This window comes from Pongo abelii, chromosome 9, assembly GCF_028885655.2.
Source record: "Pongo abelii isolate AG06213 chromosome 9, NHGRI_mPonAbe1-v2.0_pri, whole genome shotgun sequence".
NCBI classification, from domain to species: domain Eukaryota; kingdom Metazoa; phylum Chordata; class Mammalia; order Primates; family Hominidae; genus Pongo; species Pongo abelii.
Window position 1 is genome coordinate 98,591,011 of NC_071994.2, and position 22,198 is coordinate 98,613,208.

A 22,198-nucleotide genomic window follows, 5' to 3' on the forward strand; every position below is an offset into this window, starting at 1 on the left:
TCCCATGTATTGTACTGTGGGTCCACCAGAATTTTGTGTTCATGAGGCACTGAAAATTCTGTATGCAAATGGGATGGCAAGAATGACGGACACGCATATGGCATGTATCTCCTTTGCTCATGCGCATGGTTCATTGTGCCATCAAACTTAACCTTATAAAACTCAAATTCAAAGATAAATTATTAAACATTTTCAAGATGGCAACAGCAGACTTTCTATTGTGGTTTAAGTTACTATCATTTCCTTTTGGAATACTGCAACAGCCCACCTAACTGGTTTCTCTGCTACCACTCTTCCCAGCCCCCAACTTTATTTTAATCCTCCCAGAGCTGTTGCATTGATTGAAAGAATAATAATAAACAGATTATGTTATTCTTTTGCTCAAAATCCTCCAGTATTTTCTTCATACCTGGGTATCATGCTGACCCTCTTCCAGTCCTTGACAAAGACTACTCCCGTATCAGAGCTTTGAAACTTGCTGCTCTCTCTGCCATTAGTTTCATGTGACTGCCTCTTTCTCACCATTTGGAAATCAACTCAAAACTGTATCTTCAGAATTAGTTAAATAAATTATGAAACAAAGGAATACTATACAGGAATTTAAGTGGAAGTGTAGATATAGATATTGACATGAAAGAATATTCACAACATAAGTGTAGTTTGCAAAACATTTTATATAATTGTATCCTATTTCTGTTCTAAAACAAAAATCGACCACAAGTACATACAGAAAACAATCTAAAAGAACATACAAAAAATGTAACTATTTTTAGAGATGGTGTTTCAGATTACTTTTTCTTTTTTTTTTACATTTTATGATTTTTTTTGCAATGAATATGCACATTTTATGTGATTTTTGAAAGTATAAATGAATGAAAATTTAGTACTATGAGACATATTGCCATGAAGAACCTTGCTTGAACTACCTTAGCTAAATTAATTAATCCCTTTCTCATCACTTTTCTTTCCAAAGGAACTAATTACATATGGGTTGCAATAATAGTTGTTCATATTAATGAGCATTTACTTAGTGTCTGACATCTTGTTAGGTACTTTAGACTCATTATTTAACCCCCACAACTAACCTCACCTGTGAGCTATGTATCATTATCATCACTGTTATTATTAGTATTATAATTCTCCTTTTACAGAGGTGGTATTCAAGGCGCAAATTATTTAGATAATTGGCCAAAAGTGGCACAAGAAGTAAACTACAGAACTGGAATTCAAACCTCTATCAGACTGCCTCAGAAGTCTATGCTATATTGTCTCTCCTCACTTCAAGAGTGTTCTTGATTTTGGTTGGCACATATTTTCTCAATAAATTGATACCAAATGGAGAAGTAAGGAAATCCTCACCCCTTTTTATCATAGTCAAAAGAACATAGGCAAGCAGGAAGGGTAATTTCAAAATTATTTAAAACTGTAATTAGAATTTCTTGAATACCATGAATAAAATGTATAGTCTGAAGCTATACTTCTTTAACATGTTTTTGTCCTCGCATCCACTATTCTTATCCCCTCCAGATAACACTCCTGCAAGACTTAGATCAAGTGCCTTTATTCCTTCCCTTTCCTCCTATTTCTCTTGAATTTCCATGAAAAAGTCCAAAAGAAATCACCTGGAAACTTGAAGTGTTGAAAAGAAAAAGTTACCAAAAACACAAAATTATAAGCCATTTGAGTAGTCAGAAGGAGGTAAAAGGCAAGGAATACTCATTCTATGAGGTTTGATGCCCATCACACAAGGCTATAACCACTATCCTGTGAGAGTTTATGACTTTTTTTTTAACATCAAAAGTGCATCATTTGACTCAAAAGTGCTGGGTACTATAGCATAACCTTTGAAAAATGTGTTTGGACCATAAAGCAGAGATGAACAAAAGCCAGAGGGAGGAGAACCGACTTCACAGAGGCAGTGGGATTGGAGTTGAATCTTGTCAGTTAGATGGCATTTAGGATGAGCACAGAGAGTGAGGTGAGGACTTCTAGAAGAAGAACAAAGGTACTGACATGGGAACAAGCAGACTCCGGAGATGGGCATGGACAGGTGCTAGGTTACCCACACAGTGGAGTTTTCTACAAACAGAAAAGGCAAGTACTAGAGTTTATTCTTGGCTCTCTTATTACAGAGCGGATGGGCCTCCTATGTATTATCTTGGAAAGAAGGATGACAGTGTCTTCCGTCTTTAGATTTTTTTCTAAACTTGTTTTAGTTTAGAAAACTTTTCACTAAAATGTAATTGAGTACTTAGCCAGATTTCTAGTCATAGGTTAGCAGCCAAATGGACAGTAGATTAGGGAAAATATTTAAAAATAACTAGAAAACGTGCCTTGGGGTCTAATGAGTTTCCTTAAAATGAGTGAGCAGGTCACACGGTTTTATTTAACTGTAATTTTTAGCATGGCTTTTTTCCCCTTTTTCTCATTTTTCATGGTGATTTCCAAGTCAACACCAACACAATGAATAAACCACTCTTTGGGATTGTTAGAACTACAATCAACAGAAATACTGTCTGCTCCACATCTGCTTTAGAATAGCCTCCTTTCAAAATATTTTTTAATCTTGCTTGATGCTCACAGGATATCTCTAATTATATAAAGTCTTCCTTGGCTGACATATTTATAATTCGTTTTCCAACAAATCTGAAACTGTTTTCACAAACCATAACCTTATTTCTTCTAAGTGGCCTCGATGTCATTACTTTCCTTCATTACTTTCACCTTTCATTTCTTATCCATTAAATCTCCTGACTTCATATTTGAGGCTTCAATATTTTTGTAATTCCTTAAAGTCTTCGTCCTTTTATTTTTTTAGGACTCTATTACACTTCTCAATTGACATAGCTTACTCGTTTGTTTTCTCACAATTTTCCTGATTTCTTTCTTCAAAAACAATTATCCCAATTTTTCACTGTTGTCATCAATAGGTGCTTTCTTCTCTTATCTTGCATGAAGACCTCTATTTATTTTCTTTTTTCTAGCAATAGGTCAGAAATTGGACCTTCAAGAAGAAATAGCAAAGAAGGATCATCTTAGTGTTTTAGAGAGGAGAACTATAACAAGCACTCCTAACTACCAAAGCTGCAAGGAAAAGACTCATGGGTATAGAATTTTTAGGGTGAGCTGACATCAACAACATGAGCAGCACCTATCAGAATCTTACCACAGGCCTGAGTCAGGCTTTACATGACTACTTTAATCCAGAAGGAAAAACTTCATGAAAGTAGACAGTAGTTCACACAGGATCAACAAAATGTAAATCAATTAAATAGTCCTGGATAAAATCAATGAGGAAAATCTATCTGTGGTTATTTGTTTTAAAACATTGTTAGTAGTGTTTTTAACGTTAGTTTTTCTGATAAGCATAAAAGATTTCCTTTTTCTTTCTTTTTGATCTATTTCTTATGCTCAGTTTAGCAGGCTCTATTTGTGCAAACTGAAAGGAAACACTCTTTGAATGTTTGCTTATTCCCACTGGCCCCTAAAATTAAGTAAAAATATCCTACTGGAATTTTTAATATATATTTTAAACTAATGAATCATCAGAGAAACCTAAAGATGATAATGACTCTGGTTCCTAGAATTCAGAAGAGTGGTTTCATTTCAGGTTAAGCTTAGAAAAGTCATAACTGAACTTTGACACAAAAGAAAGAGGTAAAATCCTACTAAAGTCAGATTTTACAATTTCCAAGTTTTAATTCATCTATAAAGAATCAAACTATACTGACAGATGTTATCTCTGGCATAATCTATAATGATCCTACAGAAAATATGTAAGATACTAATTGCCTTGTCTACAAAAGTATTTAAAACAGTGAATGGATATTATTGCAACAACCAGAATTGAGCCTCTTTACCTTTTATGGCAATGTAATTATTTATGCAGGATTTTTAGGAATCAGTCCCTTTGCCAGTATATAAATGGACAGATCAGTTGGAAAACACAGACATGCTTGTAATGCCATGTTGGATAATAAATCCCACTTAATCAGCTATGAAGGGCCTACCATTAAGGAGCAAGGATTGTGCTTCATATGTGGAATCAATACCTACAAAGCCCTCTTAGGAGGTCTATGGCTCTCAGCTGACAGTAAAGAAGGTCACTTCCTGCCAGGCCGGGAATCTCACTGAACTGGGGGATGTTGCAGAGGCAAAGTTCATTACAGTTATAGGTACTGCAGGTAAAACCTAGTGGAGAAAAACTTCTTATTCTCTTAGCCTCAGGAAAAATGAGCTAATAATAGTAGAAACAAACATCTAAAATAATAAAGACTGTGAATATGCAACCCTAGATGCTTACATTCTTTACAGAACCTCCAGGCAGAAATTAATTAGGTGAGTTTCTCTCTAGTTTTGCTGAAAATACAATAAAAGTGTTTATGATACAACAGTTCTTGCTATCTACATGTAAACAAATCAGTCCAAATATAACAGAACCTATACAATGTACTACATACAGTAACTACCACTGAAGTTTGTATAATAATATATAAATCATTGTAGCATTAGTATTAGAGTCATGGCTCTTTATGTAGGCAACATATTAAGCCTATGTCTAACTTCAATTAACTATAAAAACTGTAGAAAGCAATTAACTAAACAAGTTAGATTAATGCTCTTAGCACAAAACATGAAATCATCTTTTTATGTGTGTGTAAGTACACGTGTATACATGCATTATCAAGAATAATAAAAGCTTTTTGTGATGGTACAGGCAATGTTCAGGATAGTTTATCTAGAACTTGAGGCCAAAAAAAAGACAACATATTCCTTTAATGTCCTACTAGTATCATTTTTCTGGTGCATCTGAGAGCTGTCTCAGTCCCTTGAGAAATGTAATTTTTCACTAACAATTTTTTAGGGCCCAGATGTTCTTTTACCTAACTTAGTAATCTTATTTCAGAATTCTTATTTCCACTGACTATGTAAATCCTAATTTCTCATATTCTCACTGAGGTAGCTTTGCCATTCTGAAGGCCCTTTAATCACTAAAATAAAATTTTGACACATGCCAAATATCTCCTTTTTTAGAATTGTGGTAAGAACACAACATGAGCGCTACCCTGTTAACAAATTTTTAAGTATACAATAGTATTACTAACTATAGGCAAAACATTGTTTAATAGATCTCTAGAATATATTCATCTTGCATAGCTGAAATTTTACACCTATCAAACAGCAACTTTCCACTTCCTCCTACCACTGGCTACTGAAAACCACCATTCTACTATCTACTTCTATGAGTTTGACTATTTTAGATGTCTCAAATAAGTGGAATTATACAGCATTTGTCCCATTGTGACTAGTCTATTTTACTTAGCATAATATCCTCAAGGTTTATCCATATTCTTTCATGTAACAATATTTCCTTCTTTTATAAGGCTTAAAAATATTTACATATGTATATTACATATAATATATACATATATATATACACACACACACCCCCCACACTTTTTGTATCCACTCATCAATAGATGGATATTTATGTTGTTTCTACATTTTGGCTATTGTAAATAATACTGCAATGAACATGAAAGAGCAAATACCTCTTCAAGATTCTGATTTCTAGTCTTTTGAATAAATACCCAAAAGTGGGATTGCTGGATCATATGGTAGTTCTATTTTTAATTTTTTGAGGAACTTCCATATTGTTTTTAATAAATGTTATACCAATTTACATTTCACCAACAGTTTACAAGGATTCCAGTTTCTCCGCATTCTTGCCAACAACTATCTTTTTAAAAATAATAGCCATTCTAAGAGGTGAGGTGATATATCTTTGTGGTTTTGATTTGCATTCCCCTGATGATTAGTAATGTTAACATCTATTCATTTACTTGGCCATTTGTATGTCTCATTTAAAGAAATATCAATTTTGATATTCAGGTCTTTTGCACATTTTTTAATTGTGTTCTTTGGTTTTCTGCTGTTGAATTGTAGGAGTTCCTTACATATTTTGGATATTAACGCTTTATTAGGTATATGATTTGCAAATATTTTCTTCTATTGCTTTTTTACTTTGCTTCCTGTGCAGAAGCTTTTGAGTTTGATGCACCCTCACTTAGCTATCTTGACATTTGTTGCATGTGTGCTTTTTTTTAATCATATTTAAGAAATCACTGCCGAGACTAATGTTATGAAGCTTTTTTCCTATATTTTCTTCTAGGAGTATTTTACGGTTTCTTGTCTTTAATTCTTTAATCCACCTTGAATTAATTTTGGAGTATGATGTAAGATATTAGTTCAGTTCTGTTATTTTGCATATAGATATCCAGGTTTTCCAACATCCGTTTTCAAAAGACTATCCTTTCCACATTGTGCATTCTTGTTACCTTTGTCGAACATCAGTTGACCATACATACTTGGGTTTATTTCTGGGCTCTATATTCTGTTACATTGGTTTATATGTCCATATTTATACCAATGCCATACTGTGTTGAATATTTTAACTTTGTAATATATTTAGAAATCAGGAAGTGTGATGCCTGCAGCTTTGTTCTTTTATCTCGATTGTTTGGGCTATTTGGAGTCCTTTGTGGCTCCACATGTATTGGTTTTATTTTTTCTGTTTCTGTAAATAATACCATTGGGGTTTTGATAGAAATTGTATTAAATCTGTAGACTTCTGTGGGTGGTATGGACATTTTAACATTATTGTCTTCCAAACTTATGAACAAGGGATGCCTATTCATTTACTGGTGTGTTCTTTAATTCCTTTAATCAATGTTTTATAGTTTTCAATGTACAAGTCTTTCACCTCCTTGATTAAGTTTATTCCTAAATATTTTATTCTTTTTTGTGCAAATGTAAGTGGAATTGTTTTCTTGATTTATTTTAACATAGTTTGTCATTACTACATAAAAATGCAACTGATTTTTGTATGTTGATTTTGTATCCTATAACTTTACATAATTTATTCTAATAAAGCTTTTTGTAGAGTCTGAAGGGTTTTCTACATATAAGATAATGTCACCTGCAAACAGAGAACATTATACTTCTTCCTTTTCTATTTGGATGCCTTTGTTTCTTTTTCTTGCCTAATTGCTCTGGCTTCCAGTACTATACTGAATCAAGGTGGTTACAGTAGGCCCCCCTGCCCTGTTCCTGACCTTAGAAGAAGAACTTTCAGGTTTTTACTATTGAGTATGTTGTTAACTGTGGGCTTATCATATATGGCTTATATTATGTTGTGGTAATTTCCTTCTATTCCTAGTTTGTTGCATTTTTATCTTGAAAGAATGTTGAATTTTCAAATGTTTTCCTGTGTCTATTGAGATAACTATGTAAGTTTCAACCTTCATTCTCTTAATATGATGTATCACATTAATTTATTTTCATATGTGAAATTTTTCTCACATTCCAAGGATAAATCCCACTTGACCATACTATATGACCATTTCAATGTACTGTTGAATTCAGTTGCCAGTATTTTATTGATAATTTTTGCATCTTTGTTCATCAGGGATATTCTTTTCTTCGAGTGTCTTTGTCTAAGTTAATGTCAGTGTAACACAAGCCTCATAGGATAAGTTTAAAATTGTTCCCTCCTCTTCAACTTTTTGGAAGAGTTTGAGATACAATGATGTTAATATTACTTTAAATGTTTGGTAAAATCCAGCTGTTAAGCCATCAGGTCCTGGGTTTTTCTCTGTTGATAGGTGTTTTTTTACTGAGTCAATATCCTTACTAATGATGGGTCTGTTCAGGTTTTCTATTTCTTTAAGATTTAGTCCTGTTAGGTTGTTTGGTTAGAAATTTATCCATTTCTTCTAAGTCATTCAATTTGTTGGTATCTAATTGTTTATACTAGTCTCTCATGATCATTTTTATTTTGGTACCACCAGTTGTAATGTCCTCTCTTTCATTTCTGATTTTATGTATTTGTGTCTTCTCTTTTTTTGTTCTAGTGAAATTTTAAAAATCTTTTTTAAAACACCAACTCTTAGTTTCATTGATTTTTTTGTCTATTATCTTTCTTTTATATTCTCTGTTTTATTTATCTCTGCTGTAATATTTATTATTTTTCCCTTCTGTTAACTTTTGGCTTAGTTTTTTTTTTTCTAGTTCCTTGAGGTGTAAAGTTAAGTTATTTACTTGAGACCTTTCCTTTTTTAATGTAGGTATTTAAGCTATAAATTTCCCTCTTAGTACTATTTTTGCTACATTAAATAAGTTTAAATATGGTGTTTTTGATTGTTTGTCTTGAGATATTTCCGAGTTTCCCTTTATATTTCTTCTTTGACCCATTGGTTGTTCAAAAGTGTGTTAATTTCCACATAACTGTGAATTTTCCAATTTTTTCTTCTGCCATTGACTTCTAGTTTAATTCCAGTGTGGTCAGAAAAGGTACTTGAGATAATTTCAATCTTTTGAAATTTATTAAGACTTTTTTTTGTGTCCAAACACCTGATGTATCTTGGAGATTGTTCTGTGTGCTCTCAAGAAGAATGTATTCTGCTGCTGTTGAGTGGAATGTTCTGTTTATGTCTGTTAGGTTCATTTGATTTATTGTGTTTAATTCCAATGTTTTCTTACTGACTTTCTCTCTGGGTGTTCCATCCATTGTTGAAATTTGAGTATTGAAGTCTCCTTGTATTATTGTATTACTGTTTATTTCTCCCTTCAGTTCTGTCAATGATTGCTTATATATTTAGGTGCTCTGACATTGGGTGCATATATATTTGCAATTATTATATTATCTTGATGAATTGAGCACTTTATTATTACATAAATACTTCTTCATCTCATTTTACAATTTTCTACTTAAAGTCTATTTTTTTCTGATATATGTATAGTCATCCTTTCTCTCTTTTGGTTACCATTTGCACGAAATATATTTTTATATCTTGTTACTTTCTGCCTATGTGTGTCTTTAAAAATAAAGTGGGTCTCTCATAGACAGCATATAGTTGGATTTTACTCTTATCCATTCATCTACTGTATGTTTTTCATTGGAGTGTTTAGTCCATTTATACTTAAAGTAATTATTTATAGGAAAAGATTTGTTACTTCCATTTTTAAAAATTGTTTTCTGTCTTGTAGCTGTTTTGTCCTACTTTTCCTCTTTTGCTGTCTTTGTTTTTTCATTTTTTTTTTTAGTGATATGTTTTAATTTCTTCCTCTTTTTATTTTGTGTGTTCTACACTGGGAGAGATGGAGTTTTTTCCTAATGCTAAGATACCAACACAAAGAGTTAAGGAAAATGAAGGAGTAGAAAAACATATCCCAAACAAGAAATAAGATGAAGCTTCAGAAACCAATCCTCATGATATGGAGATATATGAATCCCCTGACAGTAAATTCAAAATAACAATTATAAAGATGATTCATGAACTCATCATGAACAAAGTAAGAATTTTAACAAAAAGATAATTTTAAAAGAAACAAATTGAAATCTTGGAGCTGAAGTATATAAAAATTGAACTATAAAATTCATGAAATGGTTTCAACAGCAGAGTAGGTCAAGCAGAAGAAAGAATTAGTAAACCCATTTCAAATTACTCAATTGGAGGAGCAAAAAGAAAAAATAATGAAAAGTAGTGAAAACATATTAAGGGACTTATTGGATGCCATCCAGTGGATATTGGTGCATTATGGATGTCCCAGAAAAAATTAAAGAAAAGGCCAAAAATTTTATTTGAAGAAATAGTGGCCAAAATTTTCCAATCTGAGAAAGAAAATTGACATCCATGTATAGGAATACCAAATGATCCCAAATAAAATAATCCCAAAGAAATCCACACTGAGATACACTATAATTGAATTATCAAACATCAAATATAATGAGCAAATTTTGAATACAGCAAGAGAAAAGCAAATTTTTACATATAGAGGAACTTTATAAGACTAGCAGAAGATTTCTCAGCAGAAACTTTGCAGGCCAGAAGAGAGTGAGATGATATATTCAAAGTGCTGAAAGAAAAAAAGAAATCTTACCAAGCAAGAATACTACACCCAGCCAAAATATCCTTTAGAAATAAAGAGAGATAAAGAGTTTCCCAGACCAACAAAATTAAGGGATTTTGTCACCGCTAGACCTACTTTACAAGGAATGCTAAAGGGAATTATTGAAGTTGAAATGGAAGAATGCTAAAACAGCAAGAAGAAAACATGAAAGTATAAAAGCAAATATATAGACAAACACAGAATACTGTAATTCTGTAACTATAGATCATATATCACTTTTAATTCTAGTATAAAAGATAAAATACAAAAATATTTAAGATAATCATAACTATAAAAAAGTTAATGGATAGACAATATACTAATAAAATATGTAAACTGTAACATCAATTTAAAAAGTGTGGTGGGAGAAAAATGAAAATACAGAGTTGTTGTATCCCGTTGAAGTTAAGCTGGTATCAGCATAAAATAAATTGTTACAACTATAAGCTATTGTATGTAAAACTTCTATTAACCACAAACAAAAAGATCTCTTTTGAAAAGAAGTTAATGTTTAATCATTTGAAAATTATGATTTGCCAACTTTGAATTCATATACCATTGCTGTCTATACTTATAACTTGGCACTTTTAAAACAGCATGCTTAATTATTAGTTTTCTTATTTCTTTGTTGCTGACAGCCCACTGGCTCATCGACGTTCTGAGATTCTTGAGAGCAGGACTATGTGTTTCATATGCCTCTATAAACCTAAGCTTCATGTGAACTGTCTTAAATCTGGCAGGCATTTACTTTAGTCAGACCATATAGGTCGGAAGAAAGATAGATTTGCTTAGAATATCTTAAAAGAATGGAATTAATTGAAGAATTACATGTATCCTGGTGCTGGCAAGCTGCTGACATCTCATTACCAAGTCTTTCCATGTTTTCTTTACAGCTTGAAACACTCTTTTTACCAGAATTACTCCTACTTGTTAATTAGGTCTGAGCTTAAATGACCATTTCCAATGGGAAATCTTTCTTGAACTGTTCAGACTAAGTTAGCAGTACCTGCTATGTACTCCTGCAGTACACCATATGTTTTCTATTGGAGCACTTGCAACATTTTAAAAATTAATAATCTGTTCAGTTTTGGGCTCCATGTCTGTCTTGCTATTGAATCTCTAACACCCAGCATTGTACAATAGGCACTCAATAAATGTTTGCTGAATAAATAATTTCTCTTGCTTCTACTTCTCTCTGAAACAATCACTGTCTTTCTCTCGCTACTGACTGACTTATTGTTTTTACCCTCTCTCTAGTTTTACTGAATTCATAGTATCTGCTGTTTTATAATATCTACTCAGCCATTATCTATCCTGATACTTCTCTTTATTTTCCTTGCAACTGGACACCATCCCCCATGGCCCTGATCCTTCTTCATGACTACTTTCTATCTATACTCTCAGTTTTGTGTTCTGCTTGTAACAATTTTCTAGTGCAAATTCCAAATAGAGAGAATCTGGTTTCTTCACCTCTTCTCTTCATACCAGGACACATTATGGATTTTTTTAGGTGTTCACCTCTAGTCAATGGCTATAGCAGGGGGCAGAGTCACATAGAAGTAAATACGGCTGTCTAGATCCATCTTTTAGCAGGAGGTATATTTCGTTAGAAAAGATTATGGGTGTGGCAGTCACCATAATTGAAATGTGTTATACAATTGATTATCAAAGATAACTATAATTTTTGCCTGTTGGCTCCAAAAATATCCATAGTCTCAAATATACAAAAATCAGGTATTTTATCTTCACAATATACCATCTAAAAGTGCCAGAACAAGTACTTTCTTCCTTTCAGCACCTGAGGTAATTGGCACAGAGAATTTGACTGACTGGCTGAAGATCACATAGTTAGTCCAAAACCTGTTTATTATGGCAGGGGTATTAATCTTATTAGCTGGGCCCTCTTTCACATGCTCAGTCAAGTTTCCTCTCACTTCTCAATGCCCAGAATACCTGTCCAAGTAAGCCTCAAAAGGTTCAGTTTTTATTAAGAAGAAATTGAAAGAATGGAGGTTACTGATTGATAGTCTTAAAAGTTTGGCTTGAAACTACTGTGGTTATCCTCAAGTAATACAATTCAATTCTTCCCACTCCTTCCTTTCTCAATAATAAATAACCAAGGCTATTAAGATTGAACAGAACTTCGTTTGCATTTATTTTACTTTTGATCATGAGAAATCTCATTGAGGAGTTGCCATGGAGACTATGATGTCATAAGCAACACAATGTGCTACACTGAAGCCCCAGAGAATAAAAGTTAGGGTTTGATGGAAGCATTTTCTGGGCAAGTTTATTGCACTTAACGAGAAAATGGAAACTTGACTTGAGAAAAACATTTCTAAACATTGCACACTGCTGGAGGTCAATTGGTGTGGTCATTGAAAGCTTCACAGAGAAAAATGACTTCACAGTTTAATCGCACTAACAGGCCAGAGTGAGGGAATAAAGAGAGTGTGTGACCAAGATGGCTGCTCTTTGGACAGACTGTTCCCAAGCTGAGAATAGTCCAATTTTTGGTGGCATAGTAGAATCTATCTATTGAATTTTTCAGTCATGTTGGAAGTTTACTATATGATTAAATAAAAATAAACGGAGACTAAATAAATCAGAGTAGACAGTGCTTACCGGAGCCTTATATGCACTCAGGACCACATGAGCTATGGTCTTCTACAATGTCAAGTATTAGACACTCTTCCATGGGCTTTCCAACTCCAATTCCTTTTTTACACTCAGTCTTTGCCACCCTGATCATTTTGGTAGCTCACCATCAGAGGTCTTTCTTCCCCCAGCAGTTATACAGACTACGGTTTTCCACAAAAAAAGAAAAATAAACACAATCCTAAAGGAAAAAGAAAAACGGAGAAACAAAAGAGACCTGAGGTCAGACAGCTGGGGGTGATAGAATTGAAAAGTTGCAGGCTTCAAGACTGAAATAGGTATTATAAATAGTAGATGTACAGGATGAGCAGGTATATACATGTCAAAGAACATGTTCCTGATATACCCCAGGATTCTTTCAAATCTACAGGAGAGTATTAACTTTCAATTTAAGAGTTGTAACCATAAATTCTATATGACAAAGATTTTAAAGAAGATAGAATTATATCAAAATATATTTCCTGTAATTAAAAAACTACATAAGTGGAGACCTGTTTATTTCTTACCGGTTTTAAAGTAAAATTTACATAATATAAAATTTATAATTTTAAAGTGAAAATTCAGTGGCATTTAGTACATCCACAATGTTGTACAAACACTACCTCTACCATCTTTCAAAACATTTTTATCACCCCAAACTGAAGCCCTATATACATTAAGCTGTTACTCCCTATTTCCCCCATCCTGCAACCCTTGGCACCTGCCAATCTATCTATTTCTGTATTTATTTATTCTGGATAATTCATGTCAGTAGCATCATACAATATGTAACCTTTTATGTCAGGCTTCTTTCACTTAGCATGTTTTTGAGGTGCATTCTTATTGTGGTACTTTATTCTTTTTTGTGGCTTAATAACTTTTCATCATACTGATTGATACCTCACAATATGTATTTATCCATTTTTTATCTATTCATCCATTGATGGGCATTAGAGTTTTTTTTTACCTTTTGCTATTGTGAATAGTGCTGCTATGTACAAGTAATTTTTTGAGTATATGATTTCAATTCTAGTGAGTATATTCCAAGGAGTAAATTGTTGGGTCATGTAATAATTCTGTGTGGAACTGTTTTTCACAGTTGCTGAATCATATTACATTCCCATTAGCAATGTATGTGGATTCCAGTTTCCCCACATCCTCCCCAACATTTGTTACTTTTCATTTTTCTTTTTCTTTTGTTTCTCTCTCTCTCTCTTTTTTTTTTTTTTTTTTTTTTTTTTGTTGAGATGGAGTCTCGCTCCGTCGCCCAGGCTGCAGTACAGTGGCACAATCTCGGCTCACTGCAACCTCTTCCTCCCGGGTTCAAGCGATTCTTCTGCCTCAGCCTTCCAAGTAGCTGGGGCTACAGGCGCGTGCCACTATGCCCAGCTAATTTTTGTATTTTTAGTAGAGAAAGGGTTTCACCATATTGGCCAGGCTGGTCTTGAACTCCTGACCTCATGATCCACCTGCCTTGGCCTCCCAAAGTGCTGGACTTGCAAGCGTGAGCCACCACGCCTGGCCCATTTTTCATTTTTTTAATAGCTATCCAAGTGGGTATAAAGTGGTAAGTCATTGTAGTTTTGATTTGCATTTTCCATAATGTTGAGCATCTTTTCATGTTTTTGTTAGTCATTTGTATAACTTTTTTGGATAAATGTCTATTCATATCCTTTGTCCATTTTAAAATTGCATTATCTTTTTGTTGTTGAATTGTAAGAGTTCTTTATGTATTTTGGACGTTAAGTCCTTATCGGATATATTATTTGCAAATATTTTTCCATTCTCTAGGTTGTCTTTTTACCTTCTTGCTAATATTCTTTCATTCACACGTTTTTAATTTTGATGAGTTCCAATTCAGCTATTTTTTTTCTTTCGGTGTTTTTAGCATCATATCATAGAATCCATTGCCAAACCCAAAGTCATAAAGATTTATGTTCTTGCTAATGAATTTTACACTTTTGCATTTCATATTTACATCATCAATTCATCTTAAGTTGATCTTTGTATATGCCATGAGGTAGAGGTTCAATATTACTCTTTGCCTGTAGATATAAAGTTATCTCAGTATTATTTGTTGAAAAGCTCATTCTTCCTCCATTGAATGCTCTTGGCATCCTTATCATAACTTAATTGGCCATAGATGTAACCAAAGAGGTAAAATACTACAACATTGCTTTAAGAAATCAAAAGTTGACTTAAATAAAAGAAAAGACATTTTGTGTTCATGAACTGGAAGACTTAATATTATTACTATTTTTTAATTCTTTTTCTTTCCATCTTTTATTTTAGATTCAAGAGGTACATGTGAAGGTTTTTTATGTGGGTAAATTAAGTGTCTCTGTTGGGTGTACATATAGTTTTGTCACCTAGGTAATCAGCATAATACCTGAGAGGTAGCTTTTCAATCCTCACCTTCCTCCCACCCTCCACCCTTAAGCAGGGCCCGGTGTCTACTATTCACTTCTTTGTGTCCATGTGTACTCAGTGTTTAGATCCCACTAGTAAGTAAGAACATGTGGTATTTGGTTTTCTGTTCCTGCATTAATTCACTTTGGATAACGGCCTCCAGCTCCATCCATATTGCTGCAAAGGTTATGATCGTGTTCTTTTTTATGGCTGAACATATTCCATGTACCACATTTTCTTTATCTAGTCCACCACTGATGGGCATCTAGGTTGATTTCATGTCTTTGCTATTGCAAATAGTTCTGGACAAACATACGCGTGCATGTGTCTTTATAGTAGAGTGATTTATATTCCTTTGGGTATATACCCAGTATTGGGATTGCTGGGTCAGATGGTAGTTCTATTTTAAGTTCTTTGAGAACTCTCCAGACTGCTTTCCACAGTGGCTAAACTAATTTGCATTCCCACCAGCAGTGTATAAGTGAATACTGGTCCCAACATAACAATACTCTCATTGGTGATATAATGGAGACCAGAGAATCAAAAGTTACTTGCCCAAAATTATATAATTATTACCAGCAAGCTAGAGGCAGAATCCCGACCTTCCTAACTCTATCAGTGCTTTATTTTACTACATAGTTATTCTTCTGCCCTGTATCAGAAGGAAGAAGAAGGGCAGGAAAACTCTTAATTTGGGGAGTGTTGGTAAAGAGTGAGGAAAACTCTAAACTGAATGTATCTTTCATGTCATTATTCTTCAAGAGTTACTGCCAAGGGGCAAGAGGTGACAGTGAGAATTAAACAGAATTTTTTGCAGTTTCATGAATTTTCCACTGGAATGCCCTGATGAACACCAGCTGTTTCATCTTCTGGGTATGTTGAGATTTTTTTTTTTTTTTCTGCTCAATGTTTACTGTATGCCTGCAACGTACAAGGGGATGCTGTATTCTGCTGCTTCACTGGCTCCACTGGAGTTAAATAATACTTTCCAATTTTAAATAGGGTGCGTATGGGTGATATGGGAGGTATTCTCTGTTGGCAGAAACCTATAGCTTAAAAAAAAAATGAGCCAGACTGTAGGGAAGTAGGGAAGCAATCTGAAACATGTTTTTCTTCCTTCTCCTTTCTGCACGGCAGAAGTCAGGGCTACTGCCCTAAGGAGCAGGCATGGCCTATGAGATGTTGCCGCTGGAGAGACACTTGTCCCCTCAGCGTCCCCCCGAGTAAGGTGTAGGAAAAGCACAGGCTTAGGAGACAAAGATATGAGTTTGAATCCCAGCTATACTAGTGCCTAGGCATTTGACCTGAGACAAGTCACTCAGACTCCATGAGCTTCACTTTTCTCACCTGTAAAAGGGGAATGACAACATGTATCATATAAAACTTTTATGAAAATAAGAAAACATACAAATAAAATAACTATCATATACTATGTTTGGAATGTAGTATATGCTCAATAAATGGTACTCTTTATTTCACTTTCTTTGGTTTCAGTTTTCCCTCCACCTTGACTAAGTAGAGAGCAGAGCTGAGCTCTAAGTACATGACACTGGGGACTCACATGATGTGGCCTTTGCAGGGTACTCTCCCACTTTAGAGGTCTAGGTTGTTTGAACATCAGGAGAGCAACCCCCTCCCCAGCATAACTTGAGTCCTGACATGGCTACTTTCTATTCCTCAGCTGCCACAACTTATCACCAAAAATGGCCAAACCAACACTTTCCTTGCCCAGGCTCACTTTGTGCAGAGCCCTATTGGACTTGTAAACTGTCTTTTACTCCATTGGAATAGAAATATTTTGCTTTTGACAGCTAAATTAAAATTTTCCAATAACAAAGTTGGTAGTTTCCCTAATTGCATTGTACAGTTTAGTATTTAACTATAGATTTTTATGTTTTTTCATGTCTTAACTTTAGGACTTTTATCTCCTTAATCAGACTGAAAGCTGCTCGTAAGATGTAAGAGATGTCTTACATTTCAGTATTCTCAAGTTGTGCCTAGCACAGTGTCTTCAAAAGACACCTTTTTACTTCACTGAGAGCCAATTTGGATAAAAGCTAAATTTCATCCACACTAAAAGAATTACTCATATAGCAGTAAGGTAAGACCAGATAGATTATTAATTTGTAGGTGATGGGAGTAATGTTAAGGATTTAAATGAGGAAAAACAAGAGCCTATCTTTACCAAAATCTTGGCAGCCAACATGATTCTCATCCACAGGACACTTTAGTACTTCCTGTCAACGGCCCTGACTTGGCATAAGCTGGCTCATTGGGCTAGTTATTATTTTATGCATGTACACTCAGCCTTAAGCTATTTGAGATCAAAAACATGTTCTTTTGATCTTTGTACCCTGCATGTGTAGCACAGTGCTGACCACATTGTAAGTGCTTAATAAATGTTGTTGATGGCGAGTGACATATTCTACCATTGAAGTTGAGATGACATTGAGATGCCCATCAGAGCTTGGAAATAAGACTTCTCTTTGAAGGTTGAACTAGTAAATCAGTTCTGAATGGGTATGATCTGTTCTCTCCAAAAAACACTTTATAAAACATTATATTCTGGAAACAGAAGATCAGAGACAGGAAAACAAATGACTGCATTTATTTAAAAAAACCCTGAAACCTAATCGTCTCAATTAATTTATTTTAAAAACAGAATGAATGTGTAGACAACAGAAGTCGATGCACATGGAGCCTAGGAAGATGCCAGAGAGCAAAAACTTGTCAATGTTGGTTCAGCATTGTCCCAAGCAGAGGAACTTAATGTGGCCACTAGAATATTCGCTGATGAGGTGGCATCACTGTTCATTGAGCTGCCTCAGGGCCTGCCCTAGGGTACCTCAACTTTTATCACTGAGCTCTCACCTCCATAGAGGAAGAAACTGTCTAGTTCATCATGGTGTCCCCAGCATCTAGCATGGTGGCTGGCATGAGACAGGTATGCAAGAAAATATTCATTGAATTAAAGAATATTCTATTTATTTAAACATTAAAATTTCATTCTTCTTTATGTTAATTTGAAACTAAAATGAAATTATATGTCCTATGTTACTAAAATGAAATTCAAATTACTCCAAATTGAATATGCTTTGTCCATATCACACATCCTACCTCTCCACTGGAGCTCACTTGCTCTCCCAGGAAGGCAAGCCTTGCACTCCTTTTTCCAAATGCCTCCCAAGGTCCTTTGGTCTGGGGGCCACAGACTGGATAGTGCACCTGATTTCCTCTGAACCTCTGTTCATGAAAGAACAACTGTATTATTATAGCATTTCATCATTTCTAAAAAGTGATGTATATATTTTCACATTTATAACATTTGAAAGCATCTTCCAACAAGCACATTTAATGTGGTATTAATTTTGTTTTCCAAAAAGTAGCAATTAACCCATGGTGTAATCTAATTATTGGTAACATTTTTAAATCATAGAAATACAGCAACTCAGTTTCCTATGTACTTTAATAACAGAAACGGGGGGCATGGATGATAATTATATAAAATTCAGACACTGGAAAGGAATAGCTACTTTACAAATGAATAACTCAAATTCTGATTTACATATTCATCTCCTGTGAGTTCTGTTATCTTGATTAAGCCCCAGAGAGAATTGGTCAAGTCTGAGGCAATGAGCACATTAAGTTCCTAGTGACACGCACTCTGCTCCTCCCCACCAAACAGCAAGGCCTCTCTGGGCAACCAGGCTTCCTCCTCTCTCATCAACATCTGAGTTCAGCCTTCTTTAACCAAAGCACGATGATTTTCATTTGGCCTAAACCTCTTCTATCATAAGTAGGCGAAGTGACAGGAATTTTCCAAGGTCACCACTCTGGGGTACAATAGAGTAAGATACTAGGTAACGATATAGTTATTTTTTGACTCAGAATCTGCTCAATGAACATTGAAACCATGCCCTTCTACTCAAAATAAACTATCTCCAGATATGCCACCATCTACCCTTTTTCCTACTTGCTACCTGACTCCTGACACCAACATTATACCCCCAACTGCTCCAATGATATCTGGGTGTCAATGCCATCTCATAGAGTATCCACACGCTACCTTCACTATGAATCGCTTCCTTCACATCCGTTTTAGATGACAAAGCAGTGGTAATTGACATCCTTTTAACTTCACACTAAAACTCCCAGTGACACCACTTCTATTTCACTCTCTCTCCTATTTTGAATTCCTCTTTGAAAGACTTTCAAACTCACTCAAAACAGACCCTGCTGGGAGCCTGACTATCTTAATCCTCTGCAATCTCTCTACTTTAGTGAGGATGTAGACTGAGCTGCTGTTACAAAGAGACAAAATAATGGCCTAAATAAGATAAAAGTTTATTTCTGTCATGGGACAGTCCAAAGGTAAGCAGTCTGCCATCCTGAACACAAGGATGCATATATGGGTCCCAAGTGGCTGCTTCAGTTTACATCATCTCCTTGTCATTGGAATGGAGGAAAGGGACTGGGGAGATGTGAGCAAAAGTAATAACAGTTATTCTCTTTCCTCCTTCCCATGCAAAGGGTGTACATCCTGACTCTATATCCAGTGGTGTGTTCGTTTCCTAGTATAATACCAGAATATTTAAAAGCCAGCTATTGTTCTCTAAAGGGCAAGGATATTTCTAGCCTTGGCAGCCTCAAAGAATATTTCTAGCTTTGGCAGCCTCTGGCTGTCTCCCTAATGTGTGGTTGCTGCCTTCTATTCCATTAAGTTCTCCTTCCTCAAACAAAGACAAACCTTGAAGGCCTATCTACTTAAAAGTGCTCAAATTAACTTGAATCAGGCCAATAGCAGCAGCATCTTCTTAAAAATAATGAGAATTGGAGAAGGAACGTGTAATAAAACAGACACTAGGAAACATTTGTTTTATTTTTCATCTATTAGCATTTATGAATAAATGCAGATAAAGAATGATAAACAGTGCCCTGTGCTCAACACTGGGATAAAGGTGAATTAAGCAGGCGTGATTCTTGTACTAGACGTCTTTCATGTCCACTCTCCACCTTTCTCACCCTCCTCTCTGCCAGATGACATCAGTGGGTTTCCTTGCCCTCAGGTTCCCAGTAGAAATTGGGAAGGAGAAAGGAAAATGAAGTAAGGGTATCTGTGAACCCGGCTCCCTCTCTGAGGAGTCAGCTTGGTTGGCTGATCTACAGCCAACTCTGCTAGCCAACCATGACACATCTCTCAAAAGGGGCTGCTCTGCTCAGGATGCTCCTCTGCACATGAATTTCTCCCTCCAGATCCAGTGACTGCTGCCTTGTGTTACCCCTAGAGACCTAGGGTGGCAATGGCCCCACTCTTACTAGTTCTAAGGTACTGAGTCATCCCCTGTGGGTGTTTCTATATCTTGCCCCGACCAGTGTAACTTCCCCTAAAATTAAGCCTTGCTCAAAGCGTCCTTCGATCGTGTGTCATCTTTTCCCTGCCTAATGAAGTTCTTGTTCTCAGGGAACTTACTGTTGGGTGCAAGGGGACAGACAACCAACAGACATATAATTACAAATTGTGATAAGATCCATGAAGGAAACAAAACAGATGATGTGAAAGAGAATAACAACTTGGGGCCTAATTTAGATAGGATGGAGATGGCATTTAACCTAAGTCCTAGAGAATGAGAAGGAGCCAGAGTGGATTCTAGGCAAGGAAGGGTTTACAGAGGCCTTGAGATAGGAGAGAGTTTAGTGCTCAAGAGATTGAATATTTTCAACAAACATGCCAAAAACACACCATAGGGAAAGGACAGTCTCTTCAATAAATGGTGCAGAGAAACGTGGATATCCATATGCAGAAGAATAAAACTAGACTCTTAACTCACATTATCTACAAAAATCAACTGAAAATGAATGAAAGACTTAAATGTAAGACCTGAAGGTGTAAAACTGCTAGAAGGGAACAGAGAAAAAGCTCCATGATCTTGGTCTGGGCGATGATTTTTTTGGATTTCATCCCAAAAGCCCAGGCAATAAAAGCAAAATTAGACAAAGGGGGTTGCATCAAACTAAAAAGCTTCTGCTCAACACAGTGAAGATACAACCAACAAAATAGAAAAGTATATTTGCAAATTATACATCTGATAAGGGGTTAATATTCAAAATATATAAGAAATATATCTTACAGGAGGAGCCAAGATGGCCGAATAGGAACAGCTCTGGTCTACAGCTCCCAGCGTGAGCGACGCAGAAGACGGGTGATTTCTGCATTTCCATCTGAGGTACCGGGTTCATCTCACTAGGGAGTGCCAGACAGTGGGCGCAGGTCAGTGGGTGCGCACACCGTATGCCAGCCGAAGAAGGGCGAGGCATTGCCTCACTCGGGAAGCGCAAGGGGTCAGGGAGTTCCCTTTCCTGGTCAAAGAAAGGGGTGACGGACGGCACCTGGAAAATCGGGTCACTCCCACCCGAATACTGCACTTTTCCGATGGACTTAAAAAACAGCTAACCAGGAGATTATATCCCTCACCTGGCTCAGAGGGTCCTATGCCCACAGAGTCTTGCTGATTGCTAGCACAGCAGTCTGAGATCAAACTGCAAGGCGGCAGCGAGGCTGGGGGAGGGGCGCCCGCCATTGCCCAGGCTTGCTTAGGTAAACAAAGCAGCCGGGAAGCTCGAAATGGGTGGAGCCCACCACAGCTCAAGGAGGCCTGCCTGCCTCTGTAGGCTCCACCTCTGGGGGCAGGGCACAGACAAACAAAAAGACAGCAGTAACCTCTGCTGACTTAAATGTCCCTGTCTGACAGCTTTGAACAGAGCAGTGGTTCTCCCAGCACGCAGCTGGAGATCTGAGAACGGGCAGACTGCCTCCTCAAGTGGGTCCCTGACCTCTGACCCCCGAGCAGCCTAACTGGGAGGCACCCCCCAGCAGGGGCAGACTGACACCTCACAGACTTGCAGCAGACCTGCAACAGACCTGCAGCTGAGGGTCCTGTCTGTTAGAAGGAAAACTAACAAACAGAAAGGACATCCACACCAAAAACCCATCTGTACATCACCATCATCAAAGACCAAAAGTAAATAAAACCACAAAGATGGGGAAAAAACAGAGCAGAAAAACTGGAAACTCTTAAAAGCAGAGTGCCTCTCCTCCTCCAAGGAATGCAGTTCCTCACCAGCAATGGAACAAAGCTGGACGGAGAATGACTTTGACGAGCTGAGAGAAGAAGGCTTCAGACGATCAAATTACTCCGAGCTA

General features: G+C 36.0%; 1 long non-coding RNA gene across 1 annotated transcript; it reads right to left on the minus strand.

Moving 5' to 3' along the window:
* Window positions 1-928: 928 nt before the first annotated feature.
* LOC129048743 (uncharacterized) lies at window positions 929-21,533 on the minus strand. The gene is made up of 3 exons (XR_008511325.2): window positions 21,126-21,533; window positions 18,115-18,240; window positions 929-3,004 (listed from the first exon to the last, which is right to left on the minus strand). It is a non-coding gene; the product is annotated as an uncharacterized LOC129048743 (long non-coding RNA).
* Between the last annotated feature and the right edge of the window lie 665 nt (window positions 21,534-22,198).